Source organism: Gekko japonicus, unplaced genomic scaffold, assembly GCF_001447785.1.
Source record: "Gekko japonicus isolate JY-2015 unplaced genomic scaffold, Gekko_japonicus_V1.1 scaffold904, whole genome shotgun sequence".
Lineage (NCBI taxonomy): Eukaryota > Metazoa > Chordata > Lepidosauria > Squamata > Gekkonidae > Gekko > Gekko japonicus.
Window position 1 is genome coordinate 224,526 of NW_015161976.1, and position 20,118 is coordinate 244,643.

Consider the following 20,118-nt stretch of genomic DNA (forward strand, 5'->3'; position numbering starts at 1 on the left):
TCGCACTTCAGCTCAGAGGAGGGAAAACGACGTCAAGTAGGCAGGGAGGCATCATCCACTCCGGCCATGCTACCTTGCACCCTCCCCCGGCAGAGGCGTCTGGTAACTAGGAAGGAGATTCTTTTTATCTGTCACTCCTTGTGCACTAAGCGTGGAAGAGCCGCCGCGGTTCGCCCTTGTCATCAGAAGCCGCGGAAGCGTAGCAGAACAGGGAGCCGGAGGGCACGGCAGGAACTGCACACGTGTTCGCCGGCTTTGCATAGGAATGCCTGGCGGGACTCTGAAGAGCAGGGAGGGGGGGGAAGTCAAAAGGGCGGAGCTTTGCAGGAAAGGGGGCGGAGCAGGAGCGCGCTCCCGCCAGATCAGCCGGCCCGCTGGCGGCCTCCCCAGTAGCTGGCTAACCAACGGCCGGGCTGCTTTGGTGCGCCTGCTCTGGCGGCAGCGCGCGCAGGAACGAGGACGGCGGGCGCCAGTTTCCCCCCCGAGCGTGGCCGGGGAGGCAGGGAGAGCGCTCCGCGCGCAGCCCTTCTGAGCCTCGCAGACCGCGAATGGGGCTGAGCCCGAGCAGCGCCCATTGAGAAGAAAGAGGCGGCGGTAGCGTGCGCGAGTGGGAAGACGGGGCCGGCCAGCCAGCCAACGCTTGCCGGTAACTGCCGCGGCGCTTCATTGCTCCGGCGCCTTCCCCACGCGGAGCTGGAGGAGGAGGAGGAGGTCCTGTTGCTCCACTGCTGCCCCCTCGCCTGGTGGGACGTCAGAGCCCAGCCTTGCCCCCTTTTCCGCCCCGCCACCTCCTTTTTTGGGGAAAGGAGAGGCTGGGGCGGGACGGCCCTGGGGGTTCGCCTTGATTGCGCCAGTGGCTCCGGCTGGGGTGGTGGGGAAGCGAGGGGCGGCCTGCCCCGGGCGGGCGCCTGGCTGTAGGGCTCACGCAGGTATCTTCCGGGGGAAAGCCAATCAGGGGGGAGTTTTCCTTCCGCCGCCCCCCTTTGTCAGGGGGCTTGTGGCCCTTCCCGCCCCTCGCTCCTCTCCAGCCTCTTTCGCTCTCCCTGGATTAGCTCCAACGCGGGAGAGAACACTTTCCGGAGGGAGGGCAGTAATCCTTTCCCTCCCGCCCTGGATTATCTCCCCGCCCTCTGCGGGATTATCCTGCTGCCCCCCTCACCCTGCCTCCTCTGGCAAATCCCAGGGGCGATCCGGGGACGGAGCTTTCTCTCTCTCTCTCTTTTTTCTTCCGCCCTTCCCTTTCTTTCTCTCGGGGGTTCCTGCTGGCTCGCCTTCCTTCCTCCCTTTCCTCCCTCCCAGGATCGCTTGCCTCTTCCTATTCTCGGATGAAAGGCACGTCTCTCCTTCCTTCCTTCCTTCCTCCCTTCCCTCCCTCCCAGGATCGCTTGCCTCTTCCTATTCTCGGATGAAAGGCACGTCTCTTCTTCGCTCTTTCCCGTGGCTGCAGTCCGCATTGAACTGGGTGGGAAGGGGGTGGTGGTGGCGGCGGGGCTGACCGAAGAGGTGGGTGGGTTGGACTTGCCGCGGGGCTGCTGTCACCTCGCTGGGTTGGGAGTTTGTGGGGCGGCAGGCAGGCAAGGCGCGTGGATTGGCCCCGCGAGGAGGGCTACTGGGGCGGGGGGGGGGGGGGAGGAGAGGGAATTGTTGCAAGCCGGCCAACGCAGGGCGAAGCGGGCAGCCCTCTCCGCGGCGGCGGCGTTGCTCCCGGAGAGAAGGGAAAGGAGGCAGCCGGTGCTTTGGCATCATGCGGTCTCAGTGCGCTCACGTTGCCGGTTACGAAACTGTGGAGCGTACCTTTATTTTTGGACCCTAACTCGTAGAGACGCCTGGCCGTCCCCCGCCCCCTCCTCCGCCAGGCCAATCGAATAGTTCCGTTTCAACTCGACTGTGAATGAAAAGCGGCGTGGATGTCGCCTGCCGTTGGCCGGGGTCAGCTCTGAAGTGACTGGACTGCTCTCTGGCTTCCGGCCAATTGGTTGTGCCTGGGGCTGACGGCAGGAGGGGCGGGCGTCGATCAAGTCATTGCTCTGACGCCACAGCAGTCCGGGATAATCGTGTTCGGCTGCCGGGAGAGCGGGAGGTAATGGTCTTGGTTACGTAGCTCCCACTTTGGCCGAACCTGCCTCCTTTCTTCCTGTCGCCTTTCGGAGGTAGGTATGGGGGACTGGACGACTGCTGCAGAGCTTCTTGCCGTTTTTTGTCGCACAGAGCCCAAGATTATATCCATCCATCAAACTTGGTTTGATTTGTCTCTGGGAAGAGAAGGGGCCTTGGCAAAAATGAAGAGAGGCACGGTAGCTATAAATAGATCTAAGGCTAGTGGAGGCTTTGAACAAATTTTTCTTCTTGCGTTTGAACTGCTAGTGTCTGTTCAGGCTGATTGGGTGGATGACTGTCATAATGTTCCTGTTATGGCTTGATGGCTTCTGCCTTGCCTGTGTGTTTTTGAAGGACTACCTTAACGTTGTTTATCAGCTCCTGCTTGAAAATGCCACAGAGAACAATCCTGTGAATTGAGCCAAGAGTTGGCATAATTCAGAGCTACAGACTGCTAATTCATAGATTCTAAAGCTCGAGTTCAGTATATAAATGGTTGACTCCAGAATGTTCAGTGCCTAGCACCATCTTTGCCTTTTCTCCTTGGAAATTTGTTTACAGCTCACAAACTACCTGCAATTATTAATCTATGTGGGATGTTTACAGTTGTGGGGCATTGTGTCCTGAATGAAAATGGAGATGTGTTTCAGTTGACTTAATAATTTTTGTTCCCTTACAATGAAATCTCAATATTTTACTGACTGTCAACTCACCTGACCCTTGATCACTGTCTTATCTGGAGATTCACACTGGGATAATTGCAGTCACTGTCTTATGCCATCAAGAATGACATAATATGGAAATTTGACAGAAATCTGAAGGAGTGACTGAGGCCTGTGTGTTCTCTTGCTGTGCTTGGACAAATTTTGCATGCCAAAAAAAAAGTCATGAAGTTCTGTTGTAGAATTTCTTCTGAATGAAGCAGCTGTCTCTGCAAATGGCAATCAGTTATTTGCATGTATTAAACTACCATTTTCCTTTCACTAAAGGGAATGGCTGCATAAGAAAAAAAGATCTTGTTTGAGCCTAAAATACTGTTGAAGATGTGTTGGGGTGTGTGTACATCTATCAATTCACAAAACAATTAGATGTAACATTTTTAACCCAGATTGTAGCTGCCATCGAGTTGCATTAATAAGATGAGGAAGATGTTCTCAGTGGTTGGTTTAATGCATAAATTGTATGTGGAAAAAGGTGAGTTTGGCTCCCCCACAGTGAGATCTAGGGCTCAGTACATACTTGGGTCTGGTTAAAGTTACTTATGGGGATAATTCATGGTTCCTGGCGTATAATTAGTATGTAGCTGTTGACTGCTGCAGAGATATGTATGGAAGAACAGTAGCAAAGGGTGAACATACAGAATCTGAATAGTGCAGTGAGCCAGAAGATGAGCCAATATCTAGACTGTGTTCTTGTGTTGTAGTTTTGCTCTTTGTGCTTGCTGTTAGCTACCTGGGCAGAACGCTCTATGTACATATGACATCATATACTGGAATATAATATCTTGTAGTTGACTTATAGTTTAGGACTTCAGTGGAAACAGTTTAGTCTTATGAGAATTCTTAAATATGGTTGGGACCTGACAAAGGTGCTTTCGGTAAAACAACTTGATAGTAGATTTGCAATGCCATTTAAACATGTTGCCCATATTCTTGCTGCTCGTGTCTTAAAGTCTGAAAAGGAAACAATTGGCAAAAAACATAGGACAATGTTGGTTGTTGTTCAGTCACACAGTCGAGTCTGACTCTTTGCGATCCCCAATGTATTCCCTAGCAAGTGCTCATGAAAACTGGTGGCTCTGTAGGTAGAACAAAGAACAGCACACTGATATGGTAAGTTGCAGTGCCATTAGTAAGTCTTATTCCTCTGTCATATATGCAGGTCTTAGTGTTAAAACAACACACTTTTAAGAGATCAGTCTGGGTACCACAAAATGGTGAAGTTTGTGTAGTTAAGGATAGAAGAGGGCCAACTCTAAAAATCATGCAAAAATATACATGTATTTATTACACACAAATTAAAATAGCAAAGAAGGGCTCATTCATACCTCATAAACAAACATATATATAAAAACATACAAGGGCTAATGAAGTAGACCTAACGCGTTTCGGCCTTTACAGGCCTTCCTCAGAGGTCTAATACATATAGAACATATAGGCTGATATATACAAATATAGGCAATCATACATATCCACAATATGCAATAAAGACCAGAGATCAATTGAAAGTATAGCCACTGGGCAAGGAAGAGAAATACAAAAATACAAATGAAGCCTCCAGTACAATCACATGTCCAGTAGCACTTCTCTCTGGTCTACTATATATTCTTCTAAGATTGTGCAGCCAAATGTTCCCAATGAAGGTTCCTTAAGTTAAAACCAGTGTTGATCCACCCCCCAAAAAGTTGAGCCTATATAGTAGGGACAAGTCAGTACAAGTCTTGATGAAACATGAAATGTTTATTGATTGATTTAGAACATTTTTATGCTGCCTTTCCAGGAACATGCACAAGGATGCTTTTAAATTAAAAATAATAAAATAAAAACATTAAAAGATATTAATTAAAACCCAATGTTAAGAACCAGGGCCAGCAAAAAAGAGTAGACCATAAAGATCGTAAGCATCTCTCCAATAAGTAGATAGAATAAATTTAAGTTTTGAAGGCTTCCATTAAACCTGCTATGAAACTTTTAATAAATTCTGTCTGTATATACTGGAAATAATTTTTGCTGGTATCAATTAAAATTTAGGTATGTGGTTAGGCCATTTGTTTGAGTCTGTTAGCTTGTCATTCTTTGTAACTTGGAAGAAGCCAAAGCTAAATAGTCAACCTTTACAGTAGTGATGAGGAGCTGTGGCTATCTCAGTCATTCAGGATCATCTGTCAGGGAAGGAGGGAGTGCTTGAATAGATGTGCTTGCTAGCCTTCCATAAGGCAGTGTGCTTGAATAGATGTGCTTGCTAGCCTTTCCATAAGGCGCAATGGACATGTTCTTAATGAGGTGTTTGAGGTCTGGAGTCCTGGTGAGGTAGTTAAGCCTGTGTTTACCCAGAACATGATTATGATCAAGGGTCAAGTCAGATGTGGTGTGAGGAATCCCAGTTTAGGATTGGCAGCATACACTGGGACAGAGCTACGTTTTCCCCTTCTGTGATCTAAATTCCCGACCTGTTGTAGTGTGTCTCCAGTGCTGCCACAATCACAATTTACACTGGTTTCCTGTGTGCCTGCCAATAAGATTTTTAAACATTTTGTGAACTTGAAAACTTGCCTACTGTTTTGTGTTTTGGTCCTAATAAAAGTATTGCATTTTTTAAAATGTTTTTGGCTATTACATGTCCCGTGAACCACTCACTGAATTTCTTTATATACTTAAAACAGTTCCAGAACTACAGCTGAATGCAGAGTATTCTGCTGTTTCTTTAATATGCAGTTTATGCCATCAAAGTTCCTCTGTTTCTGGCTAAGACATGAAGTGTTTGCACAGCTAAAATAGAGTGATTCTAGGGAAAGGAGTTCAATTGTGACAAGTTCAGAGGAGAAGTTATGTTTATCTGTTGATGCAAAAACAAGTGTTCATATTTAAAATCCCTCAACCCACTTTGAACAAAAACTAACCTCTAATCAAGAAGATGAGCTATGAAAGATAATAAGACAGCATTGGAATGCCAGGTAATTTCTCTAATATTAGTATAACAGAGGCTGTAAAACTAGCTGTTACTATAGTACAGAATCAGTATGGGGTGTAGTTACTTTATGACCTCAAGCAGTTTCTGTAACTCTTTGCAAAATATTTGGTTTGAGCATCAGGATTACTCATATTGAAGACTGCACAGCTGCAAGCATTCTTAAGTCAACCCAGATCTATCCAACTGAAGACGGTCGTCTAGTTAGTCTCTTGACGGGGCATTGTTGATACCAGCGCGCTCTGTCAGGAGGTTGGGTGTGACTCTGCATGCCTCCTTGTCTACTGACCCCTCAAGGCCTATGGAGGCACAGGTCACAAATACTGCCAGATTGGCAGTTTACCATCTATGCCAAGCATGGCTGCTAGCCCCTTTCCTGTCACCCCCCTGACCTAGCCACAGTAATCTATACAATGGTCATCTCCAGGCTGGACTACTGTAACTTGCTCTATGCTGGCCTGCCCTTGAGACTGATGTGGAGGCTCCAAGTGGTCCAGAATGCGGCAGCGCGAGTCCTGGCGGGAACGCCATGGGCAGCACATATACAACCTGTGCTGCACTAGATATATTGGAGTACTGAATCAGATTTAAGGGGTTAGTGTTGACTTTCAAGGCCTTGAGGGGTCAGGGACCCACGTACCTTTGGGACCATCTCCTCCAACATGTCCTCAGAAGAATACTGAGATCAGCTGACAAGAACTTGCTAGTGATCCCTGGCTCTAGGGAGGTTTGGCTGTCATTGACTAGGGCCAGGGTCTTTTCGGTCCTGGGCCAGGGTCTTTTCGGTCCTGGTCCCGACCTGTTGGAACTCTCTACTGAATGACATCAGGGATCTGTGGGATCTGATGCAATTCCACAGGGCCTGTGAGGCAGAGATGTTCTGCCAGGCTTTTAGTTGAAGGCAGCATTTGGAGGTGAAGACTGGCACCCTCTCTTCTTCTATGGGCCCCACATACCCTGCCCTGCCATGCAGGATAGTGGTGTAGCCAGCAAGGGAGGACTATTTTCTTGCCATCTTGATTGGTTTTAACTTTTTGTTGTCAATTATTTTTTTGATTATATATTACTTGTATTTTTAATCTCCATTGTAAATTGCCCAGAGCGTACTTGCTGGGTGAGCGATTCATAAGCTTAATAAAATAAATAAATAGTTCTGGAAGACAGAGCAAGTAAAACTACTAGGAAGTTGCTTTTTTACATTGCGCTATTTAGATACATCAGATACATAGATCATTGGATGTCAGATAACAGCGTGTTTCTTATGTGAGATAATGTTTTCCAGGAAGCAACACACAAATTGTATCTTGCTAACGTCTGATCTGATAGAGTGTCTGATGCAAGGGCTGCCATAAGGTTAGTACATGATCAATTGTGTTCAGTAGTTGGTGTTCACAGACATTCTAGTGCAGCGGAAAGAGTTGTCAAAACTTTTCTCCAGAACAATCAAACATGTTGCATTATTTACGGAAGGTACTGATAAACAGAAACATAAGCCAATTTAGTTATTTTGAAGAGCACAGTGGCCCTGGAACTGCAGTTAGAAGCAGAGGTGACGATCTTTGCTCTGCTTTGATTGAGAGAACTTTATTATGTTTTTATATTTAGCACATATTTGCTTACTTGGTGATCTCCAGGTTGGATTCCAGCTATTGAAAAACAAAAGACCTTCAGACATGAGAAGAAAGCACTTCTAAACATGAGTGGGTTGTTGATTTTCCTCTTTGCATCACCCTGGCCTTCCAATCTTTGAGTGGTTTGTTTGGAGCATGTGAAGAGCTGCAGTGGAAAGAAGGGCTGAGAAAACCAAGGTGCACAGGTGGTTGTTTTAGGATTTTGTTTTGCTTCTCTTTTTCGCCTTCAGTTTTGCACACCCAACACCATCAGTGGTGGTCATAACTGGGCCTTCCATCAGGTTGCACTTTAAAAGTAATGATCCCAGTAAAAGCGAGAGAAGGAGGGCATGTATACCATTTGTACAGTAGCTGGGTGCAAAGCTCCCAATACAGGTTGTATGGCTGGAAAACAGCAATGTGTTAAAATCTTTGGTATTGTGATGATAATGTGTTAGTGAAGCCACACCCAGATTTCCTCTCAAGTATTTATTGGAGAACTTAGATGAATGTGTTATAAACATTTGAGTACACTGCGGGCCCATGGGGTTTTGCTGAAACAATTTTAAAAATGAAACTTTTGTAATATATATTCTCACCTTAGTGCTTTTTATGCCTGTCATAGGAGCTTGGATAGATACTTTGTGGATAGATACTTTGTACTCCTTTGGTCCTTTATGAAGAGTATATGTGTTGGACATCTTCCCGTTGTCCCGTATGTTTGTTAGTAGTGTTGCAACTGCATGTTTAAATAAACAATTCTGTGATACTTCTGATTACATTATGTTTTTCTGAAACATCTTCCTTTGGTGTCCTCTGTTTGCAAGAGTGCTCCTGAGGTACTGATGGAAAATAGCTGATGTTCAGATTAGAGTTGTCAGTAGTGGAGTTGGATACAAACAATTCTTAGTTCAATTTAGTAGGCAACGCTTCTGTGACTTCACTATTTAAGCTTCACTCCTGTATATTACTGAGTTCATGCTACTACTGTGTGCTCCCTTAAAATTCCACATTGTCTCTTCTGTATTTAGGTTGCTGGAGTTGGGCTTTTCACTGTTTCCCCAATTTATTAAAGAAGCTTACTTCTGAAAAGCCTTCTTGCTTTCAAAAGCTCCCTTGGTGCTGCTGTTTAACCATACTGCCTTATTTTGCCATATCTGTTTTCATCTCTTGTTGCATTACAAAAAAGGAGTAGCAGTGCATTCCAGGGATATTGCTTGGGATTCCTGGTATTCTTGTGGGTGCCTGATTTCTGTGCACAGACAGAGCTTGTTAGTTGGATGGGTGCATATATTATATTTAAATACGTGTTAAATGTGGTGTTGTAGCCACTCATATTTAAATAGCTTCCATGTGCTCCTCAGTGATTTGACTTCCAACTTTATCTGCTTTCTTTTTAGTCAGTTCTCTTTATGTTGCTGTTCTCTTTAGAAATTAAATGACTGATGCTATGCCCACGTACACGTTGAACAAAATAGTATTATTGTTGCTAGAAGACTTAAAATGCAATCCTAAACTGGGGAGTAAGCATCACTGAAATATTTCTGAGTAAACATGATTAGGATTGGGCTGTTCCGATTTAGCCATTTACCAGATCCTCAGTACATCCTGAGTTATCTCTGTTATAGCTGACTTAATTTCTGTGTCTCATGCCTTGAACTGCCATTAAGTAAGCCTGTCTGGAATCTCCTGTTGATTCTCAGATTTGTTTCTGGTTCAAAAACACTGTTGTTCTCACAGTGTGAAAGCCAGTTTGGTGTAGTGGTTAGGAGCATGGACTCTAATCTGGGAGAACCAGATTTGATCCCCCACTCCTCCACATGCAGTTGCTAGTGTTACCTTGGGTCAGTTACAAGTTCTTTCAGAGCTGTTTTCTCAAGGGCAGTTCTAAAGAGAGCTCTCTCAGCCCTACCTACCTCACAGGGTGTCTGTTGCGGGGAGGGAAAGGGATTGTAAACTGCTCTGCGACTCCTTCGGGTAGTGAAGGGTGGGGTATAAATCCAATCTCTTCTCTAGTTATCTTCAGTTAGAAATCTATAGCCAAATCTTGTGCTGCTCAGCGACTTCTCTATTTAGTTAAGATACTGATGTTGTTCACATTATAATGATTCTTAAAATATACTTACTATCTCAGTCTGTTTTAGCTGGGCTTCCAGTCTGGTTTTCGGACTGAAATTGTGTCGGTTGCGTTGGTACTTGACCTGCATTGATATGCATTCCTGTTGATTCTCAGCAACTTTTGATACTATTGACTGTGGTATCCTAGGTTGTCTGGGTGCCTGGGGTGGGCAGCACTACTTTGCTGTGGTTCCAGCCCTTGTTCATAGTTGATTCCAGAAATTGGAACTAGTGAACTTCGTCCTACCCCACCCTATTCCTCAAGGCTCTGTGTCAGCGTGAAACTTCTAACAGGTAGTCCAGGAGTTTAAGGGTACTGTATAATCAATATGCCAATGATGCGCCCAACTCTATATCCCACCACCCCCAGTCTGATTCTTGGGAGGCATTAACGGTTCTGAGCTAGTTCCTGTGATCAGTAATAGAGTAGATGAAGGTGAACCAACTGAAGTTTAATCCCAGCAAATACTGTTGACTGGAAATATGTTTAGGTGTAGGCTGTACTTTTATTTATTTTTCCTTCATTTATATCCAGCCTTTTTCGCCAGTGGTGACTCAGTTACTTACATCAGGTTGCACTCCCTTTTATAGTTTGCAGTTTCGGCATGTTCTTAAATCCACTACTGTACTTGATGTGCAACTCGTGGCCAGGAATGAGTTTGATCAGCTAAGGCTGATTAGCCAGGTATGCTATTTCTTGGAGGAGAATGATCAGCCCACAGGGATTAATGTCCTAGATTAGTTTGCTGAAGTACATTGTATATGGAGCTATCTTTTGAAGACTGTTCTGAAGCTGGTTCAAAGATGAGCAGCCAAACCATTCACTGGGCATGGATGCATAATAATTTTGCACTAACTACCAACATTTCCAAGACCCTATTCAAAGTACCGCTAACCTTCAAAGACCTAAATGACCTGAGTTTGACTACTATGGCAACCTTGTTAAGACTTTCCTCCGAGGCCTTTATTTTTTATTTATTTACAGAAATAAATTTTCACCTTTTCACCTATACAAAGGCCACTAACGCAGCTAACAATTTAAAACATACATGATAAAATGACATTTTAAAACCTTTAAAGTCAATCCCCCTCCCAAACACATCATTAAAACCATTTAAAGGAGTTACAAGAAATATAAAACATCAAAAACATAGGTTAGGATGGAGGGATTATCGAGGAAATACCAAATGAAATAAAAGGAAGACAGCAACAGAAGGAGACAGACAAATCTCCTTGGGCAGTAGCAAAGTGCAAGAGTCCAGTAGCACCTTAAAGACTAACAAAATAAAATATGTGGCAAGGTATGAGCTTTTATGAGTCAGTGCTCACTTCTTCAGAAATTTCCCTGGGGAGAGAGTTCCAGAGCTTTAGTGCCATGGCTGAGAGAAGGCCCTTTCCCGTGTTGTCACCAGCCTAATTTCAAAAGGTGGGGCACATGAAGCAGGGCCTCCAAACATGGCTGTAGTGGTTTGGCAGGTTCATAAAGGATTAGGCAGTCCTTCAGGTATATTGGCCCCAAACCTTATAGGACTTTGACGGTCAAGACCAGCACCTTGAATTGTGCCTGGAAACAAATTAGGAGCCTGTGTAGATGTGCCAAGATATGGTCCCTATGACCATAGCATGGAGACCCTATGACCCACTCCAGTCAACATTCTGGCTGCAACATTCTGTACCAGGTGAAGTTTTCCTTAAGGTCAGCCCCATGTAGACCACATTGCAGTAATCTAATCTAGATGTAACCAGGGCATGCACTACAGTGGCCAGATCTTTTCTGCTCAGGAAAGGCCTTCATTGATATGGTCATAATGTTAGAAATCTGATGGGTAACCACATACAAATAAATCTTGCAACAACAACCCCAAAAGTGTGGAACTCCTTCCACAGGAAGTTTCCTTTGCTTCCTCCCTACTTGTGCTTAAGTGCTCTGTTTTTTAGGAAAGTCTTTGAGGCTCTGTTTCTTTGTATTGTTGTATGGGGAAATTATACTGTTCTGAACCTCCTTGTGAAATTAATCAGTTGTATGATGGGGTAGAATTTAAGTTTGGTCTCGTCTGGCCTCTCTAGTCCTTCCTGGCCACTTCATTGGTGCCAGTAACACAGTGTCCCATTCTGCCTCCTGACCATGCAGTATGAGCAGTCATTAAATCTAAAACCTGTTCCAAGGCATGATGCTTCAGAAAAGGATGCTTCTGTTTCCCCCCTCCCACCAACCTCCCAATTAATGCACATACTCTAAACTGTGTGCCCAATTTTTTTCCTGTTCTTCCTCCAAGGAGTTCAAGGTAGCTTATATCATTTCCCTTTCTTTTATTCTGACTACGACCTTGTGAAGCTAGTTTGGCTAGAGAGTGATTTGGACCAGGATCAACTGGGAGTTCAAATCTGGACCTCTTAAGATCCTAGTCTGACAACTTAACTACTATACCACATCGGTACTCAGCCTGAAGCATAAGTGCCGTATTTGGTACAGAGAGCATCAAAAGGCCAAGATACATAACACAGGCTCTGGGTGCTTCTCACTCCTCACTAGAAGAAAAAGTACCTGAGGATTGCTGCATATATACTACAGTACACATTAGGTGGCATTTTCATAGTATGGAAATGACTTTTGTAGAGCGCTGGCCAAAATGGTTGGCTACATCTGATTTAGTGCAAGATGTCATGAGTAGGAGAGAATAGGACGCTAATCACTAGATGCCTGAGGCCTACATTAAATTGAGGACAAGGTAGAAAACTCTTGAACTGGGAAAGATGCAGGAAAGCAACCAAACGTTCATCTAATACTGAATGAATAAAGCTTTGTATCCAACTTCTTGCTGAATTTCTTAAGTGCATTTTGGGAAGCAAGTCTCTCTGTTTTAATGCGTCCTGGTGAGAACTTTTAAAATTGCGATCTTGGGCAGATTTGAAATTAGAAGGGAGGTATAATTGGACTCGACTGGCTTTCGAGCAAGGGAACCTTTACCTTTACCTTTTTATATAATTGGACGAGCACTATGAAAATATGTAGGATTCTGTTGCATATGTGTTTCATAGTAGCACTGCCAACCCTGGCACGTGATGTGGTATCATTATCATGAGTGTAAGTAGAAAAGCTTGCTCATGCTGGGCAACACAGAAGATGTGAAGCTGTGCTGGGTTTCCTTAATAATGCATATGTGCTTTGCCTTTCTTGTAAGAATTTCATAGCTGTGTTGAAGCCTCACAGAGGCCATGTGAAGTACAAGTTAGTCTGATTTTTTTACCCTCAGCTGCTTTGTGGGGTTTAATTGAACCTGGATTTTGGTATCCAAATCAACAGCATGTAATACTGGGTGTCTTCCTTCTTCCTTCTCCCGCCCTAGGGTTAGTTATCCTTGATGTGAACAAATGATCTTGCGTGTCCTGAAGGATATCTTTCAGCTGCTTGTTTACAAGCTAAAAACAGAGATCTCTCTCCAACTATGGAGAATCTTAATTAAGACCATAATTCTATGCAGACTTACTTGGGAGTAAATCCCATTGAACTTGATGGATTTGCATGGAGTTAACATAACGTAGCATTGTGCTAATTGTCTTCTGAGAGAATAGTAGTTTAAGTGATCTATTACCTTAATGATTTTTCTAAGAATTGTGAACAAAATGTCCATCAATATTTACTAGCCTTATGGAAACACCCTTTTCAGAGGTCATATATATCTGGGTACCAATTGCTGGAGGAACAGCAGCTGGGGAAGGCTTTGGCCTCTCTACCAGGGCATCTGGTTGGCTTCTGCAGACAACAGCAGTAACGACACATTGGTCAGATTCAGCAGGGATGTGTTTAAACTACTCATGAGAGCTTTGTAGTGTATAGTTAGGATATATTACTGCCTGCTTTTTTTAGATTTTAGAAAGTATGATTTGAGAATATCAACTTTATAACAGAAAATTCTGAGATTTCCCCCCACTATTTAAGCTAATTCCATCATTTACAATAAATAGATATGATTAAATGCAAAAACAATTTCCCAGTTTTCACTTGTCATGAAATTTTTTCAACAAATAACTCTTCTCCTGGTACTAATTTTTTTCAAGTACTTATTATAACAATTATTGACTACCAAGTTCTGTTGGAGCATTCAGTTCCTTCCTTGGCAGCCTCTTGAAAGCAAACACAGCAAGGGTTTCCTTCTCCCCAATTTAATTTCTTCCATAACAAGCTAAGCAGCATGTTTACTTGTAGTTCTGAGCCTTGAAGTTCAGGAAATAAAAGTCTTACCTACCTGGCAGGACGATGAGATAAGATATGTAACCCATTGTTAAGTTAAGCCACTGGGTGGTGGCATCACATAATCATAGGTTAAAAGCTGATCTTGTGGTAACATGCTTATTAGTGTGTTTGTGTGTGTGGAGGTGTGTGTTATTTGGTCACACAGAATATAAATATGGATGCTGTTAACACTTGAACAGTGAGGCTGCTGATAAATTAAAAAGGTTAGTCATTGACAACCTCTGAGGAGATGTTCCTTGCCCAGATATCTCAATCCCTGGAACAGTCCAGACTTTTTCAACAGTGGCATCTCACCTATGGAATGCCCTCCCCCTTAAGGTTCACCTGGTGCCTGTCTAACTCTCTTCTAGGCACTGGGCCAAAACTGTTTTTTTTTAAACCCAGGCTTTTAATTAAGAGACCTCCTTTTAATGGCCTGCTTCTAGTCTGAACTGTTTTGTGAGACTCCTTTTAAACTGCTCAATGCTTTATATTCTGACTGGGTTTTTAATTGCTAACAACTCTTACGGTTTTATGTTTTATTTTGTAGACTGCCTTGAGTAGGTTCTCTGGAAAGGCAGCATAGAGATCTTATAAATACGTTCCTGGTACTAATGTGTTTTTCTTATGTATACATTATATTAACTTTTCTGATTATTCAGCCATTACCGTGAGTATAACTAGAAGTTGTTAACTTCTTAGTGTTCAAAACGTCTTGGCTTAAATGTTGAAATGAGATGAATTTCCAAATACATGAGTACAATCCACTTATATAAATAAGATATGGTTTTTATCGTGGATGAATGGCAACATTTTAAAATATGCAAGTTATCCACTGCCTTCTTTTTACTGGTTCCAAATCATAGTCAGCCTTAACAAAAAGGGTTCCTGTTGTCCTCTGGTCAGACTTGGATTCTAACATCCCCCCCCCCCAATTTGTATTTACAAGGCCAGCCAACTGGTCATGGGTTTCTCATGTTGCATATTGTTTGCCAGTAAAGACAGTTGAGGTGGGTGACATAGGATCTAGTGACTGGATGTTAGGTGGGATATCTGTTCCATTCTGTAGCTTTATTATTCTATGTCTCCAGTTTAGCACTGGAAGGTCCACTTTGAAGCACAACCTAAGTTTTGGTTAAGGTGTTCCTAGGACCAACTCAATCCACTAGTAGAAGAACTTGAATGTATCAAGGGAGGAAACTATGAGACTTTCACTTAAGGCCTATCCGGAAGCATTCTTCTTACACTTCATTTCATTTTCCCCCCTTGTAGTGTTTTGTGTGTTTCATGCACAGCTCCAGGTCTTCCATCATCTTTTCCTTCATTGGCCAGCAAGCCTTTGCAGAAAAACAAACAAATATAAATAAGTAAAAATAAACTCTTAGGATTTGGGAAATAAGTGTTACAGTTCTGATTATAGAACTTGCATTTTCGCAGTTTAGAGTTTTCCCTTTTCTCTTTATTTTTCATCTATTGTAAAGTTTCTTTATATATAGTCCAGAATTCTCAAACTTAAGGAAGTTGAACTGGGGAGGGGGGGGGGATGAAATGTCCAAGACATCCAGATAGTTGAGCTTCCTCTTCTGTTATTCTCAGCAGTACTGAGCCCTTTGGTTGCTAATAAATCTTCGTTATGCAATTGGCAAACTAACATTTTCCCCCCAGGTAATGTCTGTTGAATTATTCAAAACTGACTGGACTAACAGTGTTCTAACTTAGTTCTGTTAGATTCTTTTTGGCCAGAGTTTATGTGCTAGCTTTTGAGATGCATCTACTAAGTGTTGCTTTAAAATATGACTTCTAATGGGGAAAGGTAGTCTTGTAGTCTTGGTAGCAATGTTGACTGCTTTTATTCTGTTCCTTTCATCTTATTAAAACTGTGTTCCTTTTTTTAAAAAAGGGACCAATTCAGTGATAGAAATTGCCGGCAGCCTTCCATTTTTCTCTTCTTGCTCTGACTTTGTGTTCTTACTCCTCCCACTTCCCAACCATAGAATCTGTTATACCTTCAGGCTGTTTTTAACACTTTAATATATTATCAGAGCTTGCATTAAATCAATAGACTGAGGAGTGGGAGGGAAGAAAAATGATGGCAGCAGATGAAGGAGAAATTGAATAGCGGAAATGATGATGGGAAAACAGTATCCTGGGAAATGGGAGGCAGAGCTTACTCTTTCTGTAACTTGCCCCTTATTTGTGTGCTTCAGCTTTATGAATTGTCAATAAAGGGGGGCTGTCCTAAAATTTCTGAACTTCATGAATGTGTAAGATATGGTGCTTGAGTGTGTACTTTGTTTAGATAGCTCTCTTCAAATGAAAGCATTATTGTTATTACTTTTACCGTGGTGATTAACCTAACTAAATTCTAAGTGGTCAGCTGTGTTGGTCTGAAGCAGCAGAGCAAATTTAGAGTCCAGAGGCACCTTTAAGACCAGCAAAGGTTTATTCAAGGTATGAGCTTTTGTGTGCATGCACGCTTTTTCAAATACACTGGAATGGAAGGTAGAGTTCAAACTTGTAGACAGGCTGAACAGCAAATTAATATGTAACATGATGAAGATGTTTTAAGTCATGCAAACCCAAAACTAAAGAACACGCTAAGGTTATAAGGTCAACAGTTGTTTTGATTTAATTAAGGGGGGGGAAAGGACATCAAAACAATAAAAATGTCAAAATAGGGGAGAATTATTCAGTTTTGGTCTAGCATAACTTAAAACATGTTCATCATGTTACATGTTAATTTGCTGTTCAGCCTCTGTCTATAAGTCTGAACTCTACCTTCCATTCCAATGTATTTGAAAAAGTGTGTATGCACACGAAAGCTCGTACCTTGAATAAACCTTTGTTGGTCTTAAAGGTGCCACTGGACTCTAAATTTGTTCTAACTAAATTCAAAATTCTTCTAAATCAGTGTTTAGTCCAATGTTCTCAAAGGAAGGAAACTGCCTTAAAAGAACACTTGGGTCACTCATAGTTCTAAGGCTACATGTGTTAGTGGCCCCAGGAGTGTCGCTGTGTGGATTGCTTTCATTGAAAGTAGGGCTATTCGCTCCATGGCTAGCAAATGGGATTTTTTTATTTCTGCTTTTCCATTAATCACTTGTAAGTGTTGATATGTTCTGGAGGATATGTCAACAAATCGTATATAATGAACTTTAATAAGTTGGCAGTGTCCTAGGCCAGCTGGTGCTCTGTTAACTAAAGGAAGCCTCTACACTAATTCTTTGTGCCCCCACCCCAGAAAGGGAGTGCTTGTCCTACAGTCTTCTGCATGATTGTGCAGGCCTGTGCAGAATGGTGCCTTGTTCCGGTGTGCCTGCCAGACTTGGTGTGGCATGACAGTTTCTCAGGTGGTGCTTTTAGCCTTGGCAATTGTTCTCTTTGAGTGCAGTTGCTTAGGGAGTGGTGCTACCCATGCCAAAAAGCATCACACAAGCCTTGTGTGCCAAGTTGGCAGGCACATTTGTGCAAAATGACAACTTGCTCAAGAAGCTTCCTGGGGGTGTCCTTTCATTTTGTGTGCAGTCTGTCTACCACAAAACTTTAACAATGCCTTATTTTGGCATGGGTGTCACCACTCCTTAACTTGGAGCGCGTGGTTGCCAAAGCTGAAAGCACAACCCAAAAGACCGTCATGCCACTCTTAATCTGGTAGGTACACTGAAGCAAGCCATCCCTTTGCAGAGGGCCTGTACAGTGGTACAAAGTACTCTGGGACAAATGTTGCCTTTCTGTGAGGCATTGATTCTAGCATAGCGGATACTCTCCCTGACTGCTTCATGGTGGGGAGGGAGACGATCAGATATACTCCCATTTTGTCAGCCAGGAGCCCCTTCTCAGGGTTATCATTGATGAGGGTTCCTCCAGCTCTCGAGTAGCTAGCCAGGAAGCATGCAAACTGGTGGTAAGAGCAAAAAAAGGACTTCTGCCTCAAGCCATGCTGTACTACTGTTTGTCCAATAGTAGTGGTTTAGATGTGCCACTGGCAGATCATGTATCTGTTAACTTTGTGTGGTTATGTGATCCCTTATCAACCCTGCCTTAGAGGCTGGAGGGAAGGTGTAGCTATTGTACATCCTGAATCTTTTCCTTTTTGCAGACTTCCAGTGCAAACTATTGCAGGCATTGAAGATAGATTCAGGTGGGTAGCTGTGTTGGTCTGAAGCAGAAGAACAAAGTTTGAGTCCCGTGGTATCTTAGACCAACAAGCACTTATACCCAGAATAAAACTTTGTTGGTCTTAAAGGTGCCACTGGACTCAAACTTTGTTCTATTGTAGGCCTGGTTGTCTGCTCCTTATGTTGGACTCCTGGAATAGCCTGGACATTTTGTTTTTTTACAGGCCACCTGGTTCTGTTACCCCAAAAGGCGGTCTCCTAATTAGTTCGGGGAATAAGCTGTAGGAGACAGAGTGAGAGGTGGCTAATTTGGATCTCCACCAATGTTTACAGGGATTTCTCTCTAAGAGAGCTCTCAAAATAAACCAGGCAGATGTTTACCTGGAAAGGTTTTTATTGAAAAAGGAATAAAAGGGCAACACACACACAACCCCCCCCCACACACACACACTTAAAAACACACAAGCTGACTAAGAGGAAAAGAAGGGAGGAGCACGGAGAATGTGATTTTGGGAGAGGTGGTATTTACCAATCTAGACGAACACACACACAGACTGGTGTCTGGGCTTGCCAGATATAGGGCAAAATGTGGCCTGAGGGCAGGGTAATATGTTTGTCCCCAAAACAGTACCTTGATTGTTGGAAATGGAAAATGTGTTGGGAGAGGCTTGATGCATTTTACACAATGATTTGGGAGAAACTTGATGGGCTTTGACTGCTAAGAGTTCCCTAGTAGGAATCCTCTTTGAGCCAGCAGAGGTTCTCTTGAACCTAGACTGATTGTTCTGGGAGACTTCAACATTTACACTGAGACAGGTAATGTTGGGAAGGGAGGTCCTTAAGGCTATTGCGCTTCCTACATTTCATGGGGTCCAGACCCATGCATCTCCAGTCAACTTGAATTCCAGTACTATATTGCAGTTTATTGGACATTTTATGCTATCTGATAGTTTATATTGTGTGAATTGTGTTGCGTCTCAGAGAGAAAGGAGGGGTTAATTGATAAGTAAAATCAGTTGTATCAGCTCTGGTCTTGGAACTGTTAAAACCATATTTGTTAGGATGATGAATGGTGGTCTAGAGCCCCAGGCTTTCAATAAGAGCCATTTTAGATTTCATACATTTCTGAATGGACGCTGATGTCTAACATGGAATTGCAATGATAAAAATTAACACTCACTGCATGAAAATTATACCAACAAAAACTCTCTGAATGATCTCCTGATCTCTGAATTATCTCCTGAAAGACTCCGAAAAACACATTTCTTTGACTCCCCCCCCCCCATGTACCATGGCTTCAATGCCTCAATTTTTATTTTGCTATACCAATGGGAAGATCAATAGCAGTGAGTCTTTTTCTTATATTTTGCTGTGGCCTCTTGATAAAAGTGAATTAAATGTTGCCACTTTTCTTCCCACGCTCACACAAGTGAAATCTGTTTGCATATTAAATGCATTTGTCTATCACTGTGTTCCCAGTGGCAGCTTCTGTACTCTCCCACACATTTAGTAAGAAGTTGTATTTTTATATAACAGCTCCATGGGTAGAGCTGTCAAGTGTCAGAACATATATGGTTTTGTATCTTAAGAGTACAGAAGTGCTTTACTCCATTTAGAGGTGTCCTCTTAAGTAATGCTGTTAAAATACGTCCCTGGATATTTTCTCTCCCCCCTTCCTGTTCCCAAGGAAAGAGGGGTGTGATTAACAGGAAAGCATTCCTAGGACAGGAAAGTGTTTCAAAGTACCGCTCCCTGCAGAGTGCTTTAGAAAGGAAAGGATGAAACCTGGATGCTGGTATGAGCCACCTGTTGTGGAAGCTGGGTTGAGTAGTGCTAATCCACAATTACAGTAGAAATGGTATAGGAGAGGCTGCAGGCCACTTTTTTTTCTGTTAATGTTTTTGAGCAGTTCTGTTTAGGTGGTTCATGGCAGAGGAAGAGCTGATAAGTGGCTGTGTATCCTTCCCTCCGAACCTGGATTATCTTTATACTTTGGGAGCATATAGCTCTCTAAATCTATTTTTGTTGTGTTTGTGCAGTATGTTGTGTATATGCAATATATATAATCCTGTGGTGTGGTAACTTCTAGATTTTGTTCTTGTAGTATTATCCACAGAATGATGGAGTGAATAAATTTGTGTGACTAAAATGGCCATCTATCACAAATCAGGCATAGGTCTTCTGACCACAAAAGAGATTTGATCCAATCTTGCAGCATTTGTTTTCAAAAGTAGTAAACTTTAGGTGCTGTGTA

The 20,118-nt window shown here is 43.0% G+C and overlaps 1 protein-coding gene across 2 annotated transcripts in view; it reads left to right on the forward strand.

The window, feature by feature from the left end:
- The first annotated feature begins 409 nt into the window (after nucleotides 1-409).
- The window catches only part of MPP6 (membrane protein, palmitoylated 6), a 39,768-nt gene continuing 20,059 nt past the window's right edge, over nucleotides 410-20,118 (forward strand). Inside the window, exon 1 of one of the 2 annotated variants that reach the window (XM_015429745.1) lies at nucleotides 410-646. The gene's annotated coding sequence lies outside the window, so the exon portion shown is untranslated. Of the gene's footprint in view, nucleotides 647-892; nucleotides 930-20,118 lie in introns of those variants that run through there. The other variant, XM_015429746.1, reaches the window with a different exon arrangement.